This window comes from Scyliorhinus torazame, chromosome 3, assembly GCF_047496885.1.
Source record: "Scyliorhinus torazame isolate Kashiwa2021f chromosome 3, sScyTor2.1, whole genome shotgun sequence".
Classification (NCBI taxonomy): Eukaryota; Metazoa; Chordata; class Chondrichthyes; order Carcharhiniformes; family Scyliorhinidae; genus Scyliorhinus; species Scyliorhinus torazame.
Window position 1 is genome coordinate 124,886,104 of NC_092709.1, and position 27,623 is coordinate 124,913,726.

At 49.8% G+C, this 27,623-nt stretch overlaps 1 protein-coding gene across 7 annotated transcripts in view; it reads left to right on the top strand.

The window, feature by feature from the left end:
* The window catches only part of ndst3 (N-deacetylase/N-sulfotransferase (heparan glucosaminyl) 3), a 1,764,928-nt gene that overhangs the window by 1,385,356 nt on the left and 351,949 nt on the right, over positions 1-27,623 (top strand). The window lies entirely within an intron of this gene.

Sequence of the window (27,623 nt, forward strand, 5' to 3'; positions counted from 1 at the left end):
TATTATTAAGAAACTAACTTGAAGAGGATTACAAAAGACTATAGTTAATGGTATTCTTAAAGACGCATTTCATTATGGATAAAACCAAAGTGTCTGAAACATTACACACCTCTTCTTTACATAAATGCAAATGTCAGTGTAAGAATTCAAGCAAAGCAAATGTATAAATATATATATGCATAAAACTCATCTCCAACAGACTTAAACTCATTCATCCTCCAAAACTCACGTAAACATATTTTGTTTCCCGTACTGGGTGGCATGGTGGCACAGTGGTTTGCACTCTAGCCTCAAGCGCCAGGGATCGGGTTCGATTCCACCCTTGGGTGACTGTCTCTGTGGAGTTTGTACTATCTCCCCGTATGGGTTTCCTCCTACAGTCCAAAGATGTGCAGATCAGATGGACTGGCTGTGCCAAATTGCCCCTTAGTGTGCAAAAGGATAGGTGGGGTTACTGGGTTACGGGGATAGGGAGGGGGTGTGGGCCTAGATAGGGTGCTCTTTCAGAGGGCCACTGCAGACTCGATGGGCCGAATGGCCGCCTCCTGCACTGTAGGGATTCCATTCTACCTTCTCAACCTTGCCCCTCGCCTGAGGTGTGCTGACCCTCAGGTTAAATCACCACCCGTCAGCTGTCTCTCAAAAAAGGGGAGAGCTGCCTATAGTACTCTGGGACTGTGGTGACATATGCATGAACATAATTTCCCTAAGTAAGGAGACCAAATCTGTACACTCCAGATGTAGTCTAACTAAGGCACTGTTTAGCTTCAGCAGCACTTACCGAACTACGCACTCGGCTATCCTTTCAATGAATGCCAACACTCCATTTCCCATCTTAATTACTTGCTGATCGCCAACCTTTTTTGATTCATGTAACAAGGCATCGAAATCCCTCTACCATAGGCTTCTGCAGTCTCTCTCCAAATAACACACCATCACACTATCATCATTGAATCCCCTACTGTCAACATCCTGGGGGTTACCATTGACCAGAAACTGAACTGGACTGGAGGGCAGCATGGTAGCATTGTGGATAGCACAATTGCTTCACAGCTCCAGGGTCCCAGGTTCGATTCCGGCTTGGGTCACTGTCTGTGCGGAGTCTGCACGTTCTCCCCGTGTCTGCGTGGGTTTCCTCTGGGTGCTCCGGTTTCCTCCCACAGTTCAGGATGTGCAGGTTAGGTGGATTGGCCATGATAAATTGTCCTTAGTGTCCAAAATTGCCCTTAGTGTTGGGTGGGGTTACTGAGTTATGGAGATAGGGTGGAGGTGTTGAGCTTGTGTCGGGTGCTCTTTCTAAGAGCCGGTGCAGACTCGATGGGCCAAATGGCCTCCTTCTGCACTGTAAATTCTATCTATCTATATTAATACTGTGGCTATACGAGCAGATCAAAGGCGAGGCATCTGCGGCCAGTAACTCACCTCCTGACTCCCCAATCTGTCCACCATATAAACAGCACAAGTCAGGAGTGTAATGGAATACCCTGCACTTGCCTGGATGAGTGCAGCTCCAACAACGCTCAAGAAGCTCGACACCAGAAGACATAGGAGCAGAATTAGGCCATTCAGCCCATCGACTCTGCTCTGCCATTCAATCATGGCTGATAGGTTTCTCATCCTCATTCTCCTGCCTTCTCCCCATAACCCCTGATTCCATTATTAATCAAGAACCTATCTATCTCTGTCTTAAGACACTCAGTGATTTGGCCTCCACAGCCTTCTCTGGCAAAGAGTTCCACAGATCACCACCCTCTGGCTGAAGAAATTCTTCCTCATCTCAGTTTTAAAGGATCATAAGAACATAAGAACTAGGAGCAGGAGTAGGCCATCTGACCCTTCGAGCCTGCTCCGCCATTCAGTAAGATCATGGCTGATCTTTTGGGGACTCGGCTCCACTTTCCTGCCCGAACACCATAACCTTTTATTCCTTTATTCTTCAAAAAACTATCTATCTTTATCTTAAAAACATTTAATGAAGGTGCCTCAACTGCTTCACTGGGCAAGGAATTCCATAGATTCACAGCCCTTTGGGTGAAAAAGTTCCTTAAAAACTCAGTCCTAAATCTTTGGACTGTGGGAGGAAACCGGAGCACCCGGAGGAAACCCACGCACACACGGGGAGAATGTGCAGACTCCGCACAGACAGTGACCCAAGCCGGGAATCGAACCTGGGACCCTGGAGTTGTGAAGCAATTGTGCTATCCACAATGCTACCGTGCTGCCCCACGGTATCCTATCTATTCCCTTCATAATTTTATATGTTTCTGTAAGATCCCCCCCCCCCCCGCATCCTTCTAAATTCCAACGAGTACAGTCCCAGTCTACTCAACCTCTCCTCGTAACCCAACCCCCTCAACTCGGGATTAACCTGGTGAATCTCCTCTGATCGTTCCTTAAGTCTGAGGCTGTGCCCTTGGGTTCTACTTTTGCCTCACAGTGGAAACATCCTCTCCACGTTCCCTCTATCTCGGCCTCTCAGTATCCTATAAGTTTCAATAAGATCCCCCTCATTCTTCTAAACTCCAAAGAGTACAGACCCAGAGTCGTCAACCACTCCTCACCTGACAAGCTCGCCATTTTACTTCTGTGCCCACTCTCCTAGCCCAAACAAGTCCTTCTGCATTCCACCTGCTTCCTCAATGCTACCTGTATTGACACCATCCAGGACAAAGCAGCCCGCTTGATTGGCATCCCTTCCACAATCATTCAATCCCAGCACCACTGGCGAACAGTGGCAGCCATGTGTACCATCTACAAGATGCACTGCAGGAACTCACCGAGGTTCCTTAGGCAGCACCTTCCAAACCCATGACCACTACCATCTAGAAGGACAAGAGCAGCAGATATCTGGGAACACCACAACTGAAAGTTCCACTCCAAGTCATCCACCATCCTGACTTCAATACATATCACCGTTCTTTCATTGCCATCGAGTCAAATCCCTGTAATTCCTCCCTAACACCACTGTGGATGTACCTACACCTCAGGGACTGCAGTAGTTCAAGAAGACAGTTCACCACCTGGGGATAAACAATAAACTTGGTCTAACCAGAGCCACCCACATCCCCTAAATGAAAAAAATACTACTTTTCTATTCTTCCTCCCAAAGTGGACAGCTTCACATTTCCCCACATTATATTCCATAAGCCAAATTTTTGCCCATAACTTAACCTACCTAAATCCTTTTATAAACTCTTATGTCCTCTTGACAACTTACTTCACTATCAGAAAATATAGCTACCATACATTCAGTCCCTTCATTCAAGTCATTCATATAAATTGTAAATAGTTGAGGCCCCAGCACTGATCTCTGAAGCACTCCACTGGTAATAGCTTGTTAACCCGGAAATGACCCAATTAGTCTCACTCTCTGCTTCCTATTTGCTAACCAATACTGTGTCCTTGCACATAGGTTATCCCCTTTGATGTGGCACCTTATCAAATGCAAGACCATCACAATTACAGGATCCCCTTTAACAACCTTGCTTGTTTCATCTGCTTACAATTCCAAACTATCAGTCAAAAATGGGTGGCACAATGGTTAGCACTGCTGCCTCACAGCGCCAGGGACCCGGGTTCGATTCTGACCTCAGGTGACTGTGTGGAATTTACACATTCTCCCCGTGTCTGCATGGGTTTCCTCTGGGTGCTCTGGTTTCCTCCCACAGTCTAAAGATGTGCAGGTTGGTGGATTGGCTGTGCTAAATTGCTCCTAAGTGTCCAAAGGTTAGGTGGGGTTACGGGGATAGGGAAGAGCAGGGCAGCTCTTTCGGAGGGCCGGTGCAGACCCGATGGGCCCAATGGCCTCCTCCTGCACTGCAGGGTTCTGTGATTCCCTCTCACAAAACCATGTGATGCTGCGTTATATCATGATTTTCTAAATGTCCTGCTATCTCCTTAATAATGGATTCAAACAGTTTCCCTGTGACAGATATTAGGCCAATTGGTCTATGATTTCCTGTTTTCTGTTTCCCTCCTTCCTTTAGTAGAAGTATGAGATTAGCAATTTCCCAATCCACTTGAACCTTCCCAGAATCTAGGGAATCTTGGAAGATTACCACCAATGTATCCACTGCCTCTGCAGCTGCCTCTTTTCAGATCCACGGATGAAAGCCAAAAGTACCTGTCCTTCTAATGGTTTTTCCAGTACCATTTCCCTGGTGATTGTGATGGTGGGGGTCGGGTGGGTGAGGGGTTCATTCCTCTCTGCTGTTGTCCTCCTGATTTTCAAGTCTTCTTAGCTTAGGTTGTGTTTGCCTTCATGGAAGAATTTAAATTAAGAGAAAGAATCATCAGTCTTTGCAATCACTCCCGAGCACCTCCACTGACGACGTGTTTTTTTTTCAAAATGGAGCATATGAGCAGAACAGTTGCAGTTTGCATTTTTACTGACTACTTTTGTATTCATGATTAAAGATAGCTTTCTTCACCAGATCAATCTGCCTGAGTTTGAACAAAGAGCAAAGTACAGGAACAGGTCCTTCGGCCCTCCAAGCCTGTGCCGACCATGCTGCCCGTCTAAACTAAAATCTTCTACACTTCTGGGGTCCGTATCCCTCTATTCCCATCCTATTCATGTATTTGTCAAGATGCCTCTTAAACGTCACTATCGTCCCTGCTTCCACTACCTCCTCCGGCAGCGAGTTCCAGGCACCCACTACCTTCTGTGTAAAAAATCTTGCCTCGTACATCTCCTCTAAACCTTGCCCCTCTCACCGTAAACCTATGCCCCATAATAATTGACCCCTCTATCCTGGGAAAAAGTCTCTGACTATCCACTCTGCCAATGCCCCTCATAATTTTGTAGACCTCTATCAAGTCGCCCCTCAACCTCCGTCATTCCAGTGAGAACAAATCGAGTTTATTCAACCACTCCTCATAGCTAATGCTGGTTTAGCTCACTGGGCTAAATCGCTGGCTTTTAAAGCAGACCAAGGCAGGCCAGCAGCACGGTTCAATTCCCGTACCAGCCTCCCCGAACAGGCACCGGAATGTGGCGACTAGGGGCTTTTCACAGTAACTTCATTTGAAGCCTACTTGTGACAATAAGCGATTTTCAATTTCATTTTTCCATACCAGTTTGCTTTACATAAAGCTCATTGCTGGTGTAAAACAAGCTGCCAATTTACGATCTACGCTACTGGTAGAAAACCCATTTCACCCCAAAGAATCTTCCAAAACCTGTAGCCTGTTTGTGACTTGTATGACTTATCAGCCCCATATTTAAGAATGAATACGTTATTGTCGTGTATATTTTGCTGGAGGTCATATGGAATGCCACCACAATTACCTGCCTCTTCCAAAAGGCAAACATGTTGTGCCCCAGGTCATTGTGTGCAAGTTATTTATTACAGATTACTTAATACTCAAATGCCATGTGATACAATATGTTGAATCTGTAAAATACTTAAAAACAATTATACTAAAATTCCACAAGTTTCCTCCAGTTTCCCGATGTAACTACGAGGCAGACAGAGGAATTCCTAGGGAAAGTGCATTTCTCATGGGTTCACTGGACTCCTGTCAGTTATCTTCCAAGACTGAAATTTCATGACCAATCATGTTAGAATCAGCACACAAGAGATTAAATTGCTCTTTGAAATATATTTCATACAGTTTGAAGAGCAGCCAGGTTAGTGTAACGGTAGACCTTCCTGACATGCTGTTATATAGGGACAAGGCAAATCGCAGTTTATCCATGAATGTCGATTTTAACTCCAGGCAAACATTGGCTGAGTGGAAGGAAGAGTGATTGGATCACACATGCAATGAGGCACAATGCATTTTGAAGGCCAGGTCTTATTATCATATGATTGGCAAACTGTACAAGCTGGAGCTATAGGGTGTGTGAGCAATTAATAGCTCTTCTGCAAATCTAATCTAGAAATAATGGCTTTGAGGTGAGGCAACCAAAGGATATAGGGGGAGATGATGGCTTGTATAGGCTGTCAGAAGATCAGCCAGAAGAATGTTGTGGAGAAAAGAACAGCATTTATGGTTGGACTGCTCTATACCTAGTATCAATGAGCAAAGCACTTTGGCCAATAGCACCTCAAAGTTGGATTTTGTTTTACATGCAGCATTATACTGATTAGCACATTGAAATTAGGCACCAACCAGATATAGATGAGGACCGGCGCTGGCAACATGAAGGCCACATCAAAGACACCAAGAGTGGGAAGAAACTGGATAATAGCGCATTGCCATTTTCGGGCTGCTGCTCCTGATTGCCATTATTTGGAAGCTACGAATATGTAAATGATATTTTCCTGCAGAACTAAAGACCATGAGAAAATTCACAATACGTATTGGAGTAGCAGTTTACACTTTAGCATTGTCAGGGCAGAGTTTCACATGACAGGAACCCAAGTTGGGAAATTGAACATGAAAATAAATTATACAGGCTTTAAGTTGGGCACAGTCATGCCGTTTGCTCAAATTCCCATCATGCGGAACTCTGCTGTGGGATAAGATAAAGATGCATGGCGTAAAGAGTAAAATAGTAGCATGGATAGAGGATTGGTTAATTAATAGGAAGCAAAGAGTGGGGATTAATGGGTGTTTCTCTGGTTGGCAATCAGTAGCGAGTGGTGTCCCCCAGGGATCAATGTTGGACCCACAATTGTTCACAATTTACATAGATGATTTGGAGTTGGGGACCAAGTGCAATGTGTCCAAGTTTGCAGACGACACTAAGATGAGTAGTAAAGCAAAAAGTGCAGAGGAGACTGGAAGTCTGCAGAGGGATTTGGATAGGTTAACTGAATGGGTGAGGGTCTGGCAGATGGAATACAATGTTGACAAATGTCCATTTTGGTAGGAATAACAGCAAAAGGGATTATTATTTAAATAATAAAATATTAAAACATGCTGCTGTGCAGAGGGACCTGGGTGTGCTAGTGTAAGCAGACCCCTGTCATAAAACAAAAGTCACAAAAAGTTGGTTTACAGGTGCAGCAGGTGATTAAGAAGGCAAATGGAGTTTTGTCCGTTATTGCTAGAGGGATGGAGTTTAAGACCAGGGAGGCTATGCTGCAACTGTATAAGGTGTTAGTGAGGCCACACCTGGAGTATTGTGTTCAGTTTTGGTCTCCTTACCTGAGAAAGGACGTACTTGGGCTGGAGGGTGTGCAGAGGAGATTCACTAGGTTAATCCCAGAACTGAGGGGTTTGGATTACGAGGAGAGGTTGAGTAGACTGGGACTGTACTCTTTGGAATCTAGAAGGATGCGGGGGGATCTTATAGAAACATATAAAATTGTGAAGGGAATAGATAGGATAGATGGGGGGGAGGTTGTTTCCACTGGTGGGTGAACACAGAACTAGGGGGCATAGCCTCAAAATAAGGAGAAGTAGATTTAGGACTGAGCTTAGGAGGAACTTCTTCACCCAAAGGGTTGTGAATCTATGGAATTCCTTGCCCAGTGAAGCAGTTGAGGCTCCTTCATTAAATGTTTTCAAGATAAAGGTAGATAGTTTTTTGGAGAATAAAGGGATTAAGGGTTATGGTGTTCGGGCCGGAAAGTGGAGCTGAGTCCACAGAAAATCAGCCATGATCTCATTGAATGGGGGCAGGCTTGAACTGTCCTTCAAATCTAGGGACTATCATGATTAAAAATGCAATAATAGAATTTATTCTTAATGGGTAGCAGTTCACAAATCATTTGCAATGAAGAATTCAGAGAAACAGATGTCTAGCCATCTGTTCCTATTGATAAAGGTGCTAGATGGTTTCATTCTGAAAGCTTGGCTGATCTTCAAAATTCTCAGTAGGGGTCTGTTTACACAAGTTGAATGCAGAGTAGGTAATGGCAAAACACCACTGATGAAACTGCCATGGAAACAGCTCAAGGTGAAACATCAGCAGACAATATGCCAAGGATCTGTCTTCAGTCAGAACACACATGAAAGAATGAATGTTGTGAGAGCCGCAGTTTCTTTTCACAGGGACTTTTCAAATGGGTCTTTCTTTTTGATAAGTATGTCCAAGACATGCCACTATTATCATGTGGCTTATTGGTTCTATACCGGGTGAGAATGTATGGAAGATGTAGGGGTTATGAAGAGGAATGGAGTAATGGAACGTATATAGAAAGAGCATGAAGGAGGCATGGGGGGGGGGGGATTATGGATTTGGTTGGGCAGAGGGGTGTATTTCTCACTGATCTCCTCTAGGCTGTCTGTGCCCCTGTATATCTCACTGTTCTCCACCAGACTCTCTGTGCCCCTGTATCTCTCACTGATCTTTTGAGTATAAAAATTAGCAAGTCATGCTGCAGCTGTATAAGACCTTAGTCAGGCAACACTTGGATTATACTGTTTAATTCTGTATGCAACACTGCCAAAAGGTTGTGGAGACTTTGAAGACAGGGTACAGAAGAGGTTTACCAGGATGTTGCCTGGTAAGGAGGGCGTTAGCTATGAGGGGAAGTTGGATAAACTCAGTTTGTTCTCACTGGAATGACGGAGGTTGAATGGCGACCTCAAAGAAGTCTACAAAATTATGAGGGGCATGGACAGAGTGGATAGTAAGGGTGAGAGAGTCAATTACTAAGGGATATAGATTTAAGGTGTGAGGGGCATAATTTAGAAGAGATGCGCAAGGAAAGTTTTTTACACAGAGGATAGAGGGTGCCTGGAACCCGCTGCGGAGGAGTCTTGACAAATACAAAAATAGGATGGCAATAGACGGATACAGGCCCAGGAGGTGTAGAAGCTTTTAAGTTACGCGGACACCTTAGTCAGCGTAGGCTTGGAGGGCCGAGGGGACTGGTCCTGTGCTGTACTTTTCTTTGTTCTAGACTCTTAATGATCCTGTAACTCTCGCTATTCTCCACCAGACTCAGTGCCCCTGTACCTCTCACTGTTCTCCACTAGATTCTCAGTCCCCCTGTATCTCTCACTGTTCTCCAGCAGACTCTCAGTCCCCCTGTATCTATCACTGTTCTCCACTAGACTCTCAGTGCCCCTGTATCTGTCACTGTTCTCCACCAGACTCTGTGCCCCTGTATCTCTCACCGTTCTCCACCAGACTCTCAGTGTCCCTGTATTTCTCACTGTTCTCCACTAGACTCTCAATGCCCCTGTATCACTCACTGTTCTCCACCAGACTGTCCGTGCCCCTGTATCTGTCACTGTTCTCCACAAGACTCTCAGTGCCCCTGTATCTCTCACTGTTCTCCACCAGACTCTCAGTGCCCCTGTATCTCTCACCGTTCCCCACCAGACTCTCAGTGCCCCTGTATCTCTCACTGTTCTCCACTAGACTCTCAGTGCCCCTGTATCTCTCACTGTTCTCCACCAGACTCTCAGTGTCCCTGTATCTCTCACTGTTCTCCACCAGACTCTCAGTGCCCCTGTATCTCTCACTGTTCTCCACCAGACTGTCCGTGCCCCTGTATCTGTCACTGTTCTCCACAAGACTCTCAGTGCCCCTGTATCTCTCACTGTTCTCCACCAGACTCTCAGTGCCCCTGTATCTCTCACCGTTCCCCACCAGACTCTCAGTGCCCCTGTATCTCTCACTGTTCTCCACTAGACTCTCAGTGCCCCTGTATCTCTCACTGTTCTCCACCAGACTCTCAGTGTCCCTGTATCTCTCACTGTTCTCCACCAGACTCTCAGTGCCCCTGTATCTCTCACTGTTCCCCACCAGACTCTCAGTGCCCCTGTATCTCTCACGTTCTCCACAAGACTCTCAGTGCCCCTGTATCTCTCACTGTTCCCTACCAGACTCTCAGTGCCCCTGTATCTCTCACTGTTCTCCACTAGACTCTCACTGCCCCTGTATCTCTCACTGTTCTCCACCAGACTCTCAGTGCCCCAGTATCTCTCACTGTTCTCCACTAGACTCTCACTGCCCCTGTATCTCTCACTGTTCCCCACCAGACTCTCAGTGCCCCTGTATCTCTCACGTTCTCCACGAGACTCTCAGTGCCCCTGTATCTCTCACTGTTCCCCACCAGACTCTCAGTGCCCCTGTATCTCTCACTGTTCACCAGACTCTCAGTGCCCCTGTATCTCTCACTGTTCTCCATTACACTCTCAGTGTCCCTGTATCTCTCACTGTTCACCAGACTCTCAGTGCCCCTGTATCTCTCACTGTTCTCCACCAGACTCTCAGTGCCCCTGTATCTCTCACCGTTCCCCACCAGACTCTCAGTGCCCCTGTATCTCTCACTGTTCTCCACCAGACTCTCAGTGCCCCTGTATCTCTCACTGTTCTCCACCAGACTCTCAGTGTCCCTGTATCTCTCACTGTTCTCCACCAGACTCTCAGTGCCCCTGTATCTCTCACTGTTCCCCACCAGACTCTCAGTGCCCCTGTATCTCTCACGTTCTCCACGAGACTCTCAGTGCCCCTGTATCTCTCACTGTTCCCTACCAGACTCTCAGTGCCCCTGTATCTCTCACTGTTCTCCACTAGACTCTCAGTGCCCCAGTATCTCTCACTGTTCTCCACTAGACTCTCACTGCCCCTGTATCTCTCACTGTTCCCCACCAGATTCTCAGTGCCCCTGTATCTCTCACGTTCTCCACGAGACTCTCAGTGCCCCTGTATCTCTCACTGTTCCCCACCAGACTCTCAGTGCCCCTGTATCTCTCACTGTTCACCAGACTCTCAGTGCCCCTGTATCTCTCACTGTTCTCCATTACACTCTCAGTGTCCCTGTATCTCTCACTGTTCCCCACCAGACTCTGTGCCCCTGTATCTCTCACTGCTCTCCACCAGACTCTCTGTGCCCCTGTCTCTCTCACTGGTCTTTTGAGTATAAAAATTAGCAAGTCATGCTGCAGCTGTATAAGACCTTAGTCAGGCCACACTTGGATTATACTGTTTAATTCTGTATGCAACACTGCCAAAAGGTTGTGGAGACTTTGAAGACAGGGTACAGAAGAGGTTTACCAGGATGTTGCCTGGTAAGGAGGGCGTTAGCTATGAGGGGAGGTTGGATAAACTCAGTTTGTGCTCACTGGAATGACAGAGGTTGAATGGCGACCTCAAAGAAGTCTACAAAATTATGAGGGGCATGGACAGAGTGGATAGTAAGGCTAAGAGAGTCAATTACTAAGGGATATAGATTTAAGGTGTGAGGGGCATAATTTAGACGAGATGCGCAAGGAAAGTTTTTTACACAGAGGATAGAGGGTGCCTGGAACTCGCTGCGGAGGAGCCTTGACAAATACAAAAATAGGATGTCAATAGACAGATACAGGCCCAGGGTGAGTAGAAGCTTTTAAGTTACGCGGACACCTTAGTCAGCGTAGGCTTGGAGGGCTGAGGGGACTGGTCCTGTGCTGTACTTTTCTTTGTTCTAGACTCTTAATGATCCTGTATCGCTCGCTATTCTCCACCAGACTTTCAGTGCCCCTGTACCTCTCACTGTTCTCCACTAGATTCTCAGTCCCCCTGTATCTCTCACTGTTCTCCACCAGACTCTCAGTGCCCCTGTATTTCTCACTGTTCTCCACTAGACTCTCAGTGCCCCTGTATCTGTCACTGTTCTCCACCAGACTCTGTGCCCCTGTATCTCTCACCGTTCTCCACCAGACTCTCAGTGTCCCTGTATCTCTCACTGTTCTCCACTAGACTCTCAATGCCCCTGTATCACTCACTGTTCTCCACCAGACTGTCCGTGCCCCTGTATCTGTCACTGTTCTCCACCAGACTCTCAGTGCCCCTGTATCTCTCACGTTCTCCACGAGACTCTCAGTGCCCCTGTATCTCTCACTGTTCCCCACCAGACTCTCAGTGTCCCTGTATCTCTCACTGTTCCCCACCAGACTCAGTGCCCCTGTATCTCTCACCGTTCTCCACTAGACTCTCAATGCCCTTGTATCTCTCATTGTTCTCCACCAGACTTTCAGTGTCCCTGTATCCCTCACTGTTCCCCACCAGACTCTCACTGCCTCTGTATCTCTCACTGTTCCCCACCAGACTCTCACTGACCCTGTATCTCTCACTGTTCTCCACTAGATTCTCAGTCCCCCTGCATCTCTCACTGTTCTCCACCAGACTCTCAGTGCCCCTGTATCTCTCACTGCCCCTGTATCCCTCACTGTTCCCCACCAGACTCTCACTGCCTCTGTATCTCTCACTGTTCCCCACCAGACTCTCACTGACCCTGTATCTCTCACTGTTCTCCACGAGACTCTCAATGCCCCGTATCGCGCACTGTTCTCCACCAGACTCTCCATGACCCTGTATCTCTCACTGTTCTCCACTAGACTCTCAATGCGCCTGTATCTCTCACTGTTCTCCGCCAGCCGCTCAGTGCCCCAGTATCTCTCACTGTTATCCACTAGACGCTCAATGCCCCTGTATTTCTCATTGTTCTCCACTAGACTCTGTGTCCCCGTCTCTCTCATGGCTCTCCACTAGAATCTCACTGCCCTGTATCTCTCACTGTTCTCCATTACACCCTCAGTGTCCCTGTATCTCTCACTGTTCTCCACTAGACTGTCACTGCCCTGTATCTCTCACTGTTCTCCACCAGACTCTGTGCCCCTGTATCTCTCACTGTTCTCCACCAGACTCTGTGCCCCGGTATCTCACACGGTTCTACACCAGCCTCTCAGTGCCCCAGTATCTCTCACTGTTCTCCACTAGACTCTCAATGCCCCTGTATCTCTCACTGTTCTCCACTAGACTCTCAATGCCCCTGTATCTATCACTGTTCTCCACCAGACTCAGTGCCCCTGCATCTCTCACGGTTCTACACCAGATTCTCAATGTCCCTGTATCTCTTACTGTTCTCCACTAGACTCTCATTTCCCCTGTATCTATCACTGTTCTCCACCAGACTCAGTGCCCCTGTATCTCTCACTGTTCCCCACCAGACTCTCAGTGACACTGTATCTCTCACTGTTCTCCACCAGACTCTCACTGCCCCTGTATCTCTCACTGTTCTCCACCAGACTCTCAATGCCCGTGCATCTCTCACTGTTCTCCACTCGACTCTCAGTGCCCCTGTATCTCTCACTGTTCTCCACCAGACTCTCAGTGTCCCTGTATCTCTCACTGTTCTCCACCAGACTCTCAGTGCCCCTGTATCTCTCACTGTTCCCCACCAGACTCTCAGTGCCCCTGTATCTCTCACGTTCTCCACGAGACTCTCAAGTGCCCCTGTATCTCTCACTGTTCCCTACCAGACTCTCAGTGCCCCTGTATCTCTCACTGTTCTCCACTAGACTCTCACTGCCCCTGTATCTCTCACTATTCTCCACCAGACTCTCAGTGCCCCAGTATCTCTCACTGTTCTCCACTAGACTCTCACTGCCCCTGTATCTCTCACTGTTCCCCACCAGACTCTCAGTGCCCCTGTATCTCTCACGTTCTCCACGAGACTCTCAGTGCCCCTGTATCTCTCACTGTTCCCCACCAGACTCTCAGTGCCCCTGTATCTCTCACTGTTCACCAGACTCTCAGTGCCCCTGTATCTCTCACTGTTCTCCATTACACTCTCAGTGTCCCTGTATCTCTCACTGTTCACCAGACTCTCAGTGCCCCTGTATCTCTCACTGTTCTCCACCAGACTCTCAGTGCCCCTGTATCTCTCACCGTTCCCCACCAGACTCTCAGTGCCCCTGTATCTCTCACTGTTCTCCACCAGACTCTCAGTGCCCCTGTATCTCTCACTGTTCTCCACCAGACTCTCAGTGTCCCTGTATCTCTCACTGTTCTCCACCAGACTCTCAGTGCCCCTGTATCTCTCACTGTTCCCCACCAGACTCTCAGTGCCCCTGTATCTCTCACGTTCTCCACGAGACTCTCAGTGCCCCTGTATCTCTCACTGTTCCCTACCAGACTCTCAGTGCCCCTGTATCTCTCACTGTTCTCCACTAGACTCTCAGTGCCCCAGTATCTCTCACTGTTCTCCACTAGACTCTCACTGCCCCTGTATCTCTCACTGTTCCCCACCAGACTCTCAGTGCCCCTGTATCTCTCACGTTCTCCACGAGACTCTCAGTGCCCCTGTATCTCTCACTGTTCCCCACCAGACTCTCAGTGCCCCTGTATCTCTCACTGTTCACCAGACTCTCAGTGCCCCTGTATCTCTCACTGTTCTCCATTACACTCGCAGTGTCCCTGTATCTCTCACTGTTCCCCACCAGACTCTGTGCCCCTGTATCTCTCACTGCTCTCCACCAGACTCTCTGTGCCCCTGTCTCTCTCACTGGTCTTTTGAGTATAAAAATTAGCAAGTCATGCTGCAGCTGTATAAGACCTTAGTCAGGCCACACTTGGATTATACTGTTTAATTCTGTATGCAACACTGCCAAAAGGTTGTGGAGACTTTGAAGACAGGGTACAGAAGAGGTTTACCAGGATGTTGCCTGGTAAGGAGGGCGTTAGCTATGAGGGGAGGTTGGATAAACTCAGTTTGTTCTCACTGGAATGACAGAGGTTGAATGGCGACCTCAAAGAAGTCTACAAAATTATGAGGGGCATGGACAGAGTGGATAGTAAGGGTGAGAGAGTCAATTACTAAGGGATATAGATTTAAGGTGTGAGGGGCATAATTTAGACGAGATGCGCAAGGAAAGTTTTTTACACAGAGGATAGAGGGTGCCTGGAACTCGCTGCGGAGGAGTCTTGACAAATACAAAAATAGGATGTCAATAGACAGATACAGGCCCAGGGTGAGTAGAAGCTTTTAAGTTACGCGGACACCTTAGTCAGCGTAGGCTTGGAGGGCTGAGGGGACTGGTCCTGTGCTGTACTTTTCTTTGTTCTAGACTCTTAATGAACCTGTATCGCTCGCTATTCTCCACCAGACTTTCAGTGCCCCTGTACCTCTCACTGTTCTCCACTAGATTCTCAGTCCCCCTGTATCTCTCACTGTTCTCCACCAGACTCTCAGTGCCCCTGTATTTCTCACTGTTCTCCACTAGACTCTCAGTGCCCCTGTATCTGTCACTGTTCTCCACCAGACTCTGTGCCCCTGTATCTCTCACCGTTCTCCACCAGACTCTCAGTGTCCCTGTATCTCTCACTGTTCTCCACTAGACTCTCAATGCCCCTGTATCACTCACTGTTCTCCACCAGACTGTCCGTGCCCCTGTATCTGTCACTGTTCTCCACCAGACTCTCAGTGCCCCTGTATCTCTCACGTTCTCCACGAGACTCTCAGTGCCCCTGTATCTCTCATTGTTCTCTACCAGACTTTCAGTGTCCCTGTATCCCTCACTGTTCCCCACCAGACTCTCACTGCCTCTGTATCTCTCACTGTTCCCCACCAGACTCTCACTGACCCTGTATCTCTCACTGTTCTCCACTAGATTCTCAGTCCCCCTGCATCTCTCACTGTTCTCCACCAGACTCTCAGTGCCCCTGTATCTCTCACTGCCCCTGTATCCCTCACTGTTCCCCACCAGACTCTCACTGCCTCTGTATCTCTCACTGTTCCCCACCAGACTCTCACTGACCCTGTATCTCTCACTGTTCTCCACGAGACTCTCAATGCCCCTGTATCGCGCACTGTTCTCCACCAGACTCTCCATGACCCTGTATCTCTCACTGTTCTCCACTAGACTCTCAATGCCCCTGTATCTCTCACTGTTCTCCGCCAGCCGCTCAGTGCCCCAGTATCTCTCACTGTTATCCACTAGACGCTCAATGCCCCTGTATCTCTCATTGTTCTCCACTAGACTCTGTGTCCCCGTCTCTCTCATGGCTCTCCCCTAGAATCTCACTGCCCTGTATCTCTCACTGTTCTCCATTACACCCTCAGTGTCCCTGTATCTCTCACTGTTCTCCACTAGACTGTCACTGCCCTGTATCTCTCACTGTTCTCCACCAGACTCTGTGCCCCTGTATCTCTCACTGTTCTCCACCAGACTCTGTGCCCCGGTATCTCACACGGTTCTACACCAGCCTCTCAGTGCCCCAGTATCTCTCACTGTTCTCCACTAGACTCTCAATGCCCCTGTATCTCTCACTGTTCTCCACTAGACTCTCAATGCCCCTGTATCTATCACTGTTCTCCACCAGACTCAGTGCCCCTGCATCTCTCACGGTTCTACACCAGATTCTCAATGTCCCTGTATCTCTTACTGTTCTCCACTAGACTCTCATTGCCCCTGTATCTATCACTGTTCTCCACCAGACTCAGTGTCCCTGTATCTCTCACTGTTCCCCACCAGACTCTCAGTGACACTGTATCTCTCACTGTTCTCCACCAGACTCTCACTGCCCCTGTATCTCTCACTGTTCTCCACCAGACTCTCAATGCCCGTGCATCTCTCACTGTTCTCCACTAGACTCTGAATGCCCCTGTATCTCTCACTGTTCTTCACCAGACTCTCACTGCCCCTGTATCTCTCACTGTTCCCCACCAGACTCTCAGTGTCCCTGTATCTCTCACTGTTCTCCACCAGACTCTCACTGCCCCTGTATCTCTCACTGTTCTCCACTAGACTCTCAATGCCCGTGCATCTCTCACTGTTCTCCACTAGACTCTCAATGCCCCTGTATCTCTCACTGTTCTTCACCAGACTCTCACTGCCCCTGTATCTCTCACTGTTCTCCACTAGACTCTCAATGCCCGTGCATCTCTCACTGTTCTCCACTAGACTCTCAATGCCCCTGTATCTCTCACTGTTCTTCACCAGACTCTCACTGCCCCTGTATCTCTCACTGTTCTCCACGAGACTCTCAATGCCCCTGTATCGCGCACTGTTCTCCACCAGACTCTCCATGACCCTGTATCTCTCACTGTTCTCCACTAGACTCTCAATGCCCCTGTATCTCTCACTGTTCTCCGCCAGCCGCTCAGTGCCCCAGTATCTCTCACTGTTATCCACTAGACGCTCAATGCCCCTGTATCTCTCATTGTTCTCCACTAGACTCTGTGTCCCCGTCTCTCTCATGGCTCTCCCCTAGAATCTCACTGCCCTGTATCTCTCACTGTTCTCCATTACACCCTCAGTGTCCCTGTATCTCTCACTGTTCTCCACTAGACTGTCACTGCCCTGTATCTCTCACTGTTCTCCACCAGACTCTGTGCCCCTGTATCTCTCACTGTTCTCCACCAGACTCTGTGCCCCGGTATCTCACACGGTTCTACACCAGCCTCTCAGTGCCCCAGTATCTCTCACTGTTCTCCACTAGACTCTCAATGCCCCTGTATCTCTCACTGTTCTCCACTAGACTCTCAATGCCCCTGTATCTATCACTGTTCTCCACCAGACTCAGTGCCCCTGCATCTCTCACGGTTCTACACCAGATTCTCAATGTCCCTGTATCTCTTACTGTTCTCCACTAGACTCTCATTGCCCCTGTATCTATCACTGTTCTCCACCAGACTCAGTGTCCCTGTATCTCTCACTGTTCCCCACCAGACTCTCAGTGACACTGTATCTCTCACTGTTCTCCACCAGACTCTCACTGCCCCTGTATCTCTCACTGTTCTCCACCAGACTCTCAATGCCCGTGCATCTCTCACTGTTCTCCACTAGACTCTGAATGCCCCTGTATCTCTCACTGTTCTTCACCAGACTCTCACTGCCCCTGTATCTCTCACTGTTCCCCACCAGACTCTCAGTGTCCCTGTATCTCTCACTGTTCTCCACCAGACTCTCACTGCCCCTGTATCTCTCACTGTTCTCCACTAGACTCTCAATGCCCGTGCATCTCTCACTGTTCTCCACTAGACTCTCAATGCCCCTGTATCTCTCACTGTTCTTCACCAGACTCTCACTGCCCCTGTATCTCTCACTGTTCTCCACTAGACTCTCAATGCCCGTGCATCTCTCACTGTTCTCCACTAGACTCTCAATGCCCCTGTATCTCTCACTGTTCTCCACCAGACTCTGTGTCCCAGTTCTCTCACTGTTCTCCACTAGACTCACAGTGTCCCTGTATCTCTCACTGTTCTCCACTAGACTCTCAGTGTCCCATTATCTCTCACTGTTCTCCACCAGACTCTGTGCCCCTGTATCTCTCACTGTTCTCCACTAGACTCTCGGTGTCCCAGTATCTCTCACTGTTCTCCACCAGACTCTGTGCCCCTGTATCTCTCACTGTTCCCCACCAGACTCTCAGTGCCCCTGTATCTTTCACTGTTCACTACCAGACTCTCAGTGCCCCTGTATCTCTCACTGTTCTCCACTAGACTCTCAGTGTCCCAGTATCTCTCACTGTTCTCCACCAGACTCTGTGCCCCTGTATCTCTCACTGTTCTCCACTAGACTCTCGGTGTCCCAGTATCTCTCACTGTTCTCCACCAGACTCTGTGCCCCTGTATCTCTCACTGTTCCCCACCAGCCTCTCAGTGCCCCTGTATCTTTCACTGTTCTCTACCAGACTCTCAGTGCCCCTGTATCTCTCACTGTTCTCCACTGGACTCTCAGTGCCCCTGTATCTCTCACTGTTCCCTACCAGACTCTCAGTGCCCCTGTCTCTCTCACTGTTCTCCACTAGACTCTCAGTGTCCCTGTATCTCTCACTGTTCTCCACCAGACTCTCAGTGTCCCTGTATCTCTCACTGTTCTCCACCAGACTCTCAGTGCCCCTGTATCTTTCACTGTTCCCCACCAGACTCTCAGTGCCCCTGTATCTCTCACGTTCTCCACGAGACTCTCAGTGCCCCTGTATCTCTCACTGTTCCCCACCAGACTCTCAGTGTCCCTGTATCTCTCACTGTTCCCCACCAGACTCAGTGCCCCTGTATCTCTGACCGTTCTCCACTCGACTCTCAATGCCCTTGTATCTCTCATTGTTCTCCACCAGACTTTCAGTGTCCCTGTATCCCTCACTGTTCCCCACCAGACTCTCACTGCCTCTGTATCTCTCACTGTTCCCCACCAGACTCTCACTGACCCTGTATCTCTCACTGTTCTCCACTAGATTCTCAGTCCCCCTGCATCTCTCACTGTTCTCCACCAGACTCTCAGTGCCCCTGTATCTCTCACTGTTCTCCACGAGACTCTCAGTGCCCCTGTATCTCTCACTGCCCCTGTATCTCTCACTGTTCTCCATCAGATCCTGTGCCCCTGTATCGCGCACTGTTCTCCACCAGACTCTCCATGACCCTGTATCTCTCACTATTCTCCACTAGACTCTCAATGCCCCTGTATCTCTCACTGTTCTCCACCAGACTCTCAGTGCCCCAGTATCTCTCACTGTTCTCCACCAGCCTCTCAGTGCCCCAGTATCTCTCACTGTTCTCCACTAGACGCTCAATGCCCCTGTATCTCTCACTGTTCTCCACTCGACTCTGTGTCCCGTCTCTCTCATGGCTCTCCACTAGACTCTCACTGCCCTGTATCTCTCACTGTTCTCCATTACACCCTCAGTATCCCTGTATCTATCACTGTTCTCCACCAGACTCAGTGCCCCTGCATCTCTCACGGTTCTACACCAGATTCTCAATGTCCCTGTATCTCTTACTGTTCTCCACTAGACTCTCATTGCCCCTGTATCTCTCACTGTTCCCCACCAGACTCTGTGTCCCTGTATCTCTCACTGTTCCCCACCAGACTCTCAGTGCCACTGTATCTCTCACTGTTCTCCACCAGACTCTCACTGCCCCTGTATCTCTCACTGTTCTCCACTAGACTCTCAATGCCCCTGTATCTCTCACTGTTCTCCACTAGACTCTCAATGCCTCTGTATCTCTCACTGTTCTCCACCAGACTCTCAGTGTCCCTGTATCTCTCACTGTTCTCCACTAGACTCTCGGTGTCCCAGTATCTCTCACTGTTCTCCACCAGACTCTAAGTGCCCCTGTATCTGTCACTGTTCTCAACCAGACTCTCAGTGCCCCTGTATCTCTCACTGTTCTCCACTAGACTCTCATTGCCCCTGTATCTCTCACTGTTCTCCACCAGACTCTGTGCCCCTGTATCTCTCACTGTTCCCCACCAGACTCTCAGTGCCCCTGTATCTTTCACTGTTCTCTACCAGACTCTCAGTGCCCCTGTATCTCTCACTGTTCTCCACTAGACTCTCAGTTCCCCTGTATCTCTCACTGTTCCCTACCAGACTCTCAGTGCCCCTGTCTCTCTCACTGTTCTCCACTAGACTCTCAGTGCCCCTGTATCTCTCACTTTTCCCCACCAGACTCTGTGTCCCTGTATCTCTCACTGTTCCCCACCAGACTCTCAGTGCCCCTGTATCTCTCACTGTTCTCCACCAGACTCTCAGTGCCCCTGTATCTCTCACCATTCCCCACCAGACTCTCAGTGCCCCTGTATCTTTCACTGTTCTCCACCAGACTCTCAGTGCCCCTGTATCTCTCACTGTTCTCCACCAGACTCTCAGTGCCCCTGTATCTCTCACTGTTCCCCACCAGACTCTCAGTGCCCCTGTATCTCTCACTGTTCCCCACCAGACTCTCAGTGCCCCTGTATCTCTCACGTTCTCCACGAGACTCTCAGTGCCCCTGTATCTCTCACTGTTCCCCAGCAGACTCTCAGTGTCCCTGTATCTCTCACTGTTCCCCACCAGACTCAGTGCCCCTGTATCTCTCACCGTTCTCCACTAGACTCTCAATGCCCTTGTATCTCTCATTGTTCCCCACCAGACTCTCAGTGCCCCTGTATCTCTCACTGTTCCCCACCAGACTCTCAGTGCCCCTGTATCTCTCACGTTCTCCACGAGACTCTCAGTGCCCCTGTATCCCTCACTGTTCCCACCAGACTCTCACTGCCCCTGTATCCCTCACTGTTCCCCACCAGACTCTCACTGCCCCTGTATCTCTCACTGTTCTCCACTAGACTCTCAATGCCGCTCTATCTCTCACTGTTCCCCACCAGACTCTGTGTCCCTGGATCTCTCACTGTTCCCCACCAGACTCTCAGTGCCCCTGTATCTCTCACTGTTCTCCACCAGTCTCTCAGTGTCCCTGTATCTCTCACTGTTCTCCACTAGACTCTCACTGCCCCTGTATCTATCACTGTTCTCCACCAGACTCAGTGCCACTGTATCTCTCACTGTTCTCCACCAGACTCTCACTGCCCCTGTATCTCTCACTGTTCTCCACTAGACTCTCAATGCCCCTGTATCTCTCACTGTTCTCCACTAGACTCTCAATGCCTCTGTATCTCTCACTGTTCTCCACCAGACTCTCAGTGTCCCTGTATCTCTCACTGTTCTCCACTAGACTCTCGGTGTCCCAGTATCTCTCACTGTTCTCCACCAGACTCTAAGTGCCCCTGTATCTGTCACTGTTCTCAACCAGACTCTCAGTGCCCCTGTATCTCTCACTGTTCTCCACTAGACTCTCATTGCCCCTGTATCTCTCACTGTTCTCCACCAGACTCTGTGCCCCTGTATCTCTCACTGTTCCCCACCAGACTCTCAGTGCCCCTGTATCTTTCACTGTTCTCTACCAGACTCTCAGTGCCCCTGTATCTCTCACTGTTCTCCACTAGACTCTCAGTTCCCCTGTATCTCTCACTGTTCCCTACCAGACTCTCAGTGCCCCTGTCTCTCTCACTGTTCTCCACTAGACTCTCAGTGCCCCTGTATCTCTCACTTTTCCCCACCAGACTCTGTGTCCCTGTATCTCTCACTGTTCCCCACCAGACTCTCAGTGCCCCTTTATCTCTCACTGTTCTCCACCAGACTCTCAGTGCCCCTGTATCTCTCACCATTCCCCACCAGACTCTCAGTGCCCCTGTATCTTTCACTGTTCTCCACCAGACTCTCAGTGCCCCTGTATCTCTCACTGTTCTCCACCAGACTCTCAGTGCCCCTGTATCTCTCACTGTTCCCCACCAGACTCTCAGTGCCCCTGTATCTCTCACTGTTCCCCACCAGACTCTCAGTGCCCCTGTATCTCTCACGTTCTCCACGAGACTCTCAGTGCCCCTGTATCTCTCACTGTTCCCCAGCAGACTCTCAGTGTCCCTGTATCTCTCACTGTTCCCCACCAGACTCAGTGCCCCTGTATCTCTCACCGTTCTCCACTAGACTCTCAATGCCCTTGTATCTCTCATTGTTCCCCACCAGACTCTCAGTGCCCCTGTATCCCTCACTGTTCCCCACCAGACTCTCAGTGCCCCTGTATCTCTCACGTTCTCCACGAGACTCTCAGTGCCCCTGTATCCCTCACTGTTCCCACCAGACTCTCACTGCCCCTGTATCCCTCACTGTTCCCCACCAGACTCTCACTGCCCCTGTATCTCTCACTGTTCTCCACTAGACTCTCAATGCCGCTCTATCTCTCACTGTTCCCCACCAGACTCTGTGTCCCTGGATCTCTCACTGTTCCCCACCAGACTCTCAGTGCCCCTGTATCTCTCACTGTTCTCCACCAGACTCTCAGTGTCCCTGTATCTCTCACTGTTCTCCACTAGACTCTCACTGCCCCTGTATCTATCACTGTTCTCCACCAGACTCAGTGCCCCTGCATCTCTCACGGTTCTACACCAGATTCTCAATGTCCCTGTATCTCTTACTGTTCTCCACTAGACTCTCATTGCCCCTGTATCTCTCACTGCTCCCCACCAGTCTCTGTGTCCCTGTATCTCTCACTGTTCCCCACCAGACTCTCAGTGCCACTGTATCTCTCACTGTTCTCCACCAGACTCTCACTGCCCCTGCATCTCTCACTGTTCTCCACTAGACTCTCAATGCCCCTGTATCTCTCACTGTTCTTCACCAGACTCTGTGTCCCAGTATCTCTCACTGTTCTCCACTAGACTCACAGTGTCCCTGTATCTCTCACTGTTCACCACTAGACTCTCAGTGTCCCTGTATCTCTCACTGTTCTCCACCAGACTCTGTGCCCCTGTATCTCTCACTGTTCTCCACTAGACTCTCGGTGTCCCAGTATCTCTCACTGTTCTCCACCAGACTCTGTGCCCCTGTATCTCTCACTGTTCCCCACCAGCCTCTCAGTGCCCCTGTATCTTTCACTGTTCTCTACCAGACTCTCAGTGCCCCTGTATCTCTCACTGTTCTCCACTGGACTCTCAGTGCCCCTGTATCTCTCACTGTTCCCTACCAGACTCTCAGTGCCCCTGTCTCTCTCACTGTTCTCCACTAGACTCTCAGTGCCCCTGTATCTCTCACTGTTCTCCACCAGACTCTCAGTGTCCCTGTATCTCTCACTGTTCTCCACCAGACTCTCAGTGCCCCTGTATCTTTCACTGTTCCCCACCAGACTCTCAGTGCCCCTGTATCTCTCACGTTCTCCACGACACTCTCAGTGCCCCTGGATCTCTCACTGTTCCCCACCAGACTCTCAGTGTCCCTGTATCTCTCACTGTTCCCCACCAGACTCAGTGCCCCTGTATCTCTCACCGTTCTCCACTAGACTCTCAATGCCCTTGTATCTCTCATTGTTCTCCACCAGACTTTCAGTGTCCCTGTATCCCTCACTGTTCCCCACCAGACTCTCACTGCCTCTGTATCTCTCACTGTTCCCCACCAGACTCTGTGTCCCTGTATCACTCACTGTTCCCCACCAGACTCTCACTGACCCTGTATCTCTCACTGTTCTCCACTAGATTCTCAGTCCCCCTGCATCTCTCACTGTTCTCCACCAGACTCTCAGTGCCCCTGTATCTCTCACTGTTCTCCACCAGACTCTCAGTGCCCCTGTATCTCTCACTGCCCCTGTATCTCTCACTGTTCTCCATCAGATCCTGTGCCCCTGTATCGCGCACTGTTCTCCACCAGACTCTCCATGACCCTGTATCTCTCACTGTTCTCCACTAGACTCTCAATGCCCCTGTATCTCTCACTGTTCTCCACCAGACTCTCAGTGCCCCAGTATCTCTCACTGTTCTCCACCAGCCTCTCAGTGCCCCAGTATCTCTCACTGTTCTCCACTAGACGCTCAATGCCCCTGTATCTCTCACTGTTCTCCACTAGACTGTGTCCCCGTCTCTCTCATGGCTCTCCACTAGACTCTCACTGCCCTGTATCTCTCACTGTTCTCCATTACACCCTCAGTATCCCTGTATCTATCACTGTTCTCCACCACACTCAGTGCCCCTGCATCTCTCACGGTTCTACACCAGATTCTCAATGTCCCTGTATCTCTTACTGTTCTCCACTAGACTCTCATTGCCCCTGTATCTCTCACTGTTCCCCACCAGTCTCTGTGTCCCTGTATCTCTCACTGTTCCCCACCAGACTCTCAGTGCCACTGTATCTCTCACTGTTCTCCACCAGACTCTCACTGCCCCTGCATCTCTCACTGTTCTCCACTAGACTCTCAATGCCCCTGTATCTCTCACTGTTCTTCACCAGACTCTGTGTCCCAGTATCTCTCACTGTTCTCCACTAGACTCACAGTGTCCCTGTATCTCTCACTGTTCACCACTAGACTCTCAGTGTCCCTGTATCTCTCACTGTTCTCCACCAGACTCTGTGCCCCTGTATCTCTCACTGTTCTCCACTAGACTCTCGGTGTCCCAGTATCTCTAACTGTTCTCCACCAGACTCTGTGCCCCTGTATCTCTCACTGTTCCCCACCAGCCTCTCAGTGCCCCTGTATCTTTCACTGTTCTCTACCAGACTCTCAGTGCCCCTGTATCTCTCACTGTTCTCCACTGGACTCTCAGTGCCCCTGTATCTCTCACTGTTCCCTACCAGACTCTCAGTGCCCCTGTCTCTCTCACTGTTCTCCACTAGACTCTCAGTGCCCCTGTATCTCTCACTGTTCTCCACCAGACTCTCAGTGTCCCTGTATCTCTCACTGTTCTCCACCAGACTCTCAGTGCCCCTGTATCTTTCACTGTTCCCCACCAGACTCTCAGTGCCCCTGTATCTCTCACGTTCTCCACGAGACTCTCAGTGCCCCTGGATCTCTCACTGTTCCCCACCAGACTCTCAGTGTCCCTGTATCTCTCACTGTTCCCCACCAGACTCAGTGCCCCTGTATCTCTCACCGTTCTCCACTAGACTCTCAATGCCCTTGTATCTCTCATTGTTCTCCACCAGACTTTCAGTGTCCCTGTATCCCTCACTGTTCCCCACCAGACTCTCACTGCCTCTTTATCTCTCACTGTTCCCCACCAGACTCTGTGTCCCTGTATCACTCACTGTTCCCCACCAGACTCTCACTGACCCTGTATCTCTCACTGTTCTCCACTAGATTCTCAGTCCCCCTGCATCTCTCACTGTTCTCCACCAGACTCTCAGTGCCCCTGTATCTCTCACTGTTCTCCACCAGACTCTCAGTGCCCCTGTATCTCTCACTGCCCCTGTATCTCTCACTGTTCTCCATCAGATCCTGTGCCCCTGTATCGCGCACTGTTCTCCACCAGACTCTCCATGACCCTGTATCTCTCACTGTTCTCCACTAGACTCTCAATGCCCCTGTATCTCTCACTGTTCTCCACCAGACTCTCAGTGCCCCAGTATCTCTCACTGTTCTCCACCAGACTCTCAGTGTCCCTGTATCTCTCACTGTTCTCCACTAGACTCTCGGTGTCCCAGTATCTCTCACTGTTCTCCACCAGACTCTCATTGCCCCTGTATCTCTCACTGTTCCCCACCAGACTCTGTGTCCCTGTATCTCTCACTGTTCCCCACCAGACACTCAGTGCCACTGTATCTCTCACTGTTCTCCACCAGACTCTCACTGCCCCTGTATCTCTCACTGTTCTCCACTAGACTCTCAATGCCCCTGTATCTCTCACTGTTCTCCACTAGACTCTCAATGCCTCTGTATCTCTCACTGTTCTCCACCAGACTCTCAGTGTCCCTGTATCTCTCACTGTTCTCCACTAGACTCTCGGTGTCCCAGTATCTCTCACTGTTCTCCACCAGACTCTAAGTGCCCCTGTATCTGTCACTGTTCTCAACCAGACTCTCAGTTCCCCTGTATCTCTCACTGTTCCCCACCAGACTCTGTGTCCCTGTATCTCTCACTGTTCCCCACCAGACTCTCAGTGCCCCTGTATCTCTCACTGTTCTCCACCAGACTCTCAGTGCCTCTGTACCTCTCACCATTCCCCACCAGACTCTCAGTGCCCCTGTATCTTTCACTGTTCTCCATCAGACTCTCAGTGCCCCTGTATCTCTCACTGTTCTCCACCAGACTCTCAATGCCTCTGTATCTCTCACTGTTCTCCACCAGACTCTCAGTGTCCCTGTATCTCTCACTGTTCTCCACTAGACTCTCGGTGTCCCAGTATCTCTCACTGTTCTCCACCAGACTCTAAGTGCCCCTGTATCTGTCACTGTTCTCAACCAGACTCTCAGTGCCCCTGTATCTCTCACTGTTCTCCACTAGACTCTCATTGCCCCTGTATCTCTCACTGTTCTCCACCAGACTCTGTGCCCCTGTATCTCTCACTGTTCCCCACCAGACTCTCAGTGCCCCTGTATCTTTCACTGTTCTCTACCAGACTCTCAGTGCCCCTGTATCTCTCACTGTTCTCCACTAGACTCTCAGTTCCCCTGTATCTCTCACTGTTCCCTACCAGACTCTCAGTGCCCCTGTCTCTCTCGCTGTTCTCCACTAGACTCTCAGTGCCCCTGTATCTCTCACTTTTCCCCACCAGACTCTGTGTCCCTGTATCTCTCACTGTTCCCCACCAGACTCTCAGTGCCCCTGTATCTCTCACTGTTCTCCACCAGACTCTCAGTGCCCCTGTATCTCTCACCATTCCCCACCAGACTCTCAGTGCCCCTGTATCTTTCACTGTTCTCCACCAGACTCTCAGTGCCCCTGTATCTCTCACTGTTCTCCACCAGACTCTCAGTGCCCCTGTATCTCTCACTGTTCCCCACCAGACTCTCAGTGCCCCTGTATCTCTCACTGTTCCCCACCAGACTCTCAGTGCCCCTGTATCTCTCACGTTCTCCACGAGACTCTCAGTGCCCCTGTATCTCTCACTGTTCCCCAGCAGACTCTCAGTGTCCCTGTATCTCTCACTGTTCCCCACCAGACTCAGTTCCCCTGTATCTCTCACCGTTCTCCACTAGACTCTCAATGCCCTTGTATCTCTCATTGTTCCCCACCAGACTCTCAGTGCCCCTGTATCTCTCACTGTTCCCCACCAGACTCTCAGTGCCCCTGTATCTCTCACGTTCTCCACGAGACTCTCAGTGCCCCTGTATCCCTCACTGTTCCCACCAGACTCTCACTGCCCCTGTATCCCTCACTGTTCCCCACCAGACTCTCACTGCCCCTGTATCTCTCACTGTTCTCCACTAGACTCTCAATGCCGCTCTATCTCTCACTGTTCCCCACCAGACTCTGTGTCCCTGGATCTCTCACTGTTCCCCACCAGACTCTCAGTGCCCCTGTATCTCTCACTGTTCTCCACCAGACTCTCAGTGTCCCTGTATCTCTCACTGTTCTCCACTAGACTCTCACTGCCCCTGTATCTATCACTGTTCTCCACCAGACTCAGTGCCACTGTATCTCTCACTGTTCTCCACCAGACTCTCACTGCCCCTGTATCTCTCACTGTTCTCCACTAGACTCTCAATGCCCCTGTATCTCTCACTGTTCTCCACTAGACTCTCAATGCCTCTGTATCTCTCACTGTTCTCCACCAGACTCTCAGTGTCCCTGTATCTCTCACTGTTCTCCACTAGACTCTCGGTGTCCCAGTATCTCTCACTGTTCTCCACCAGACTCTAAGTGCCCCTGTATCTGTCACTGTTCTCAACCAGACTCTCAGTGCCCCTGTATCTCTCACTGTTCTCC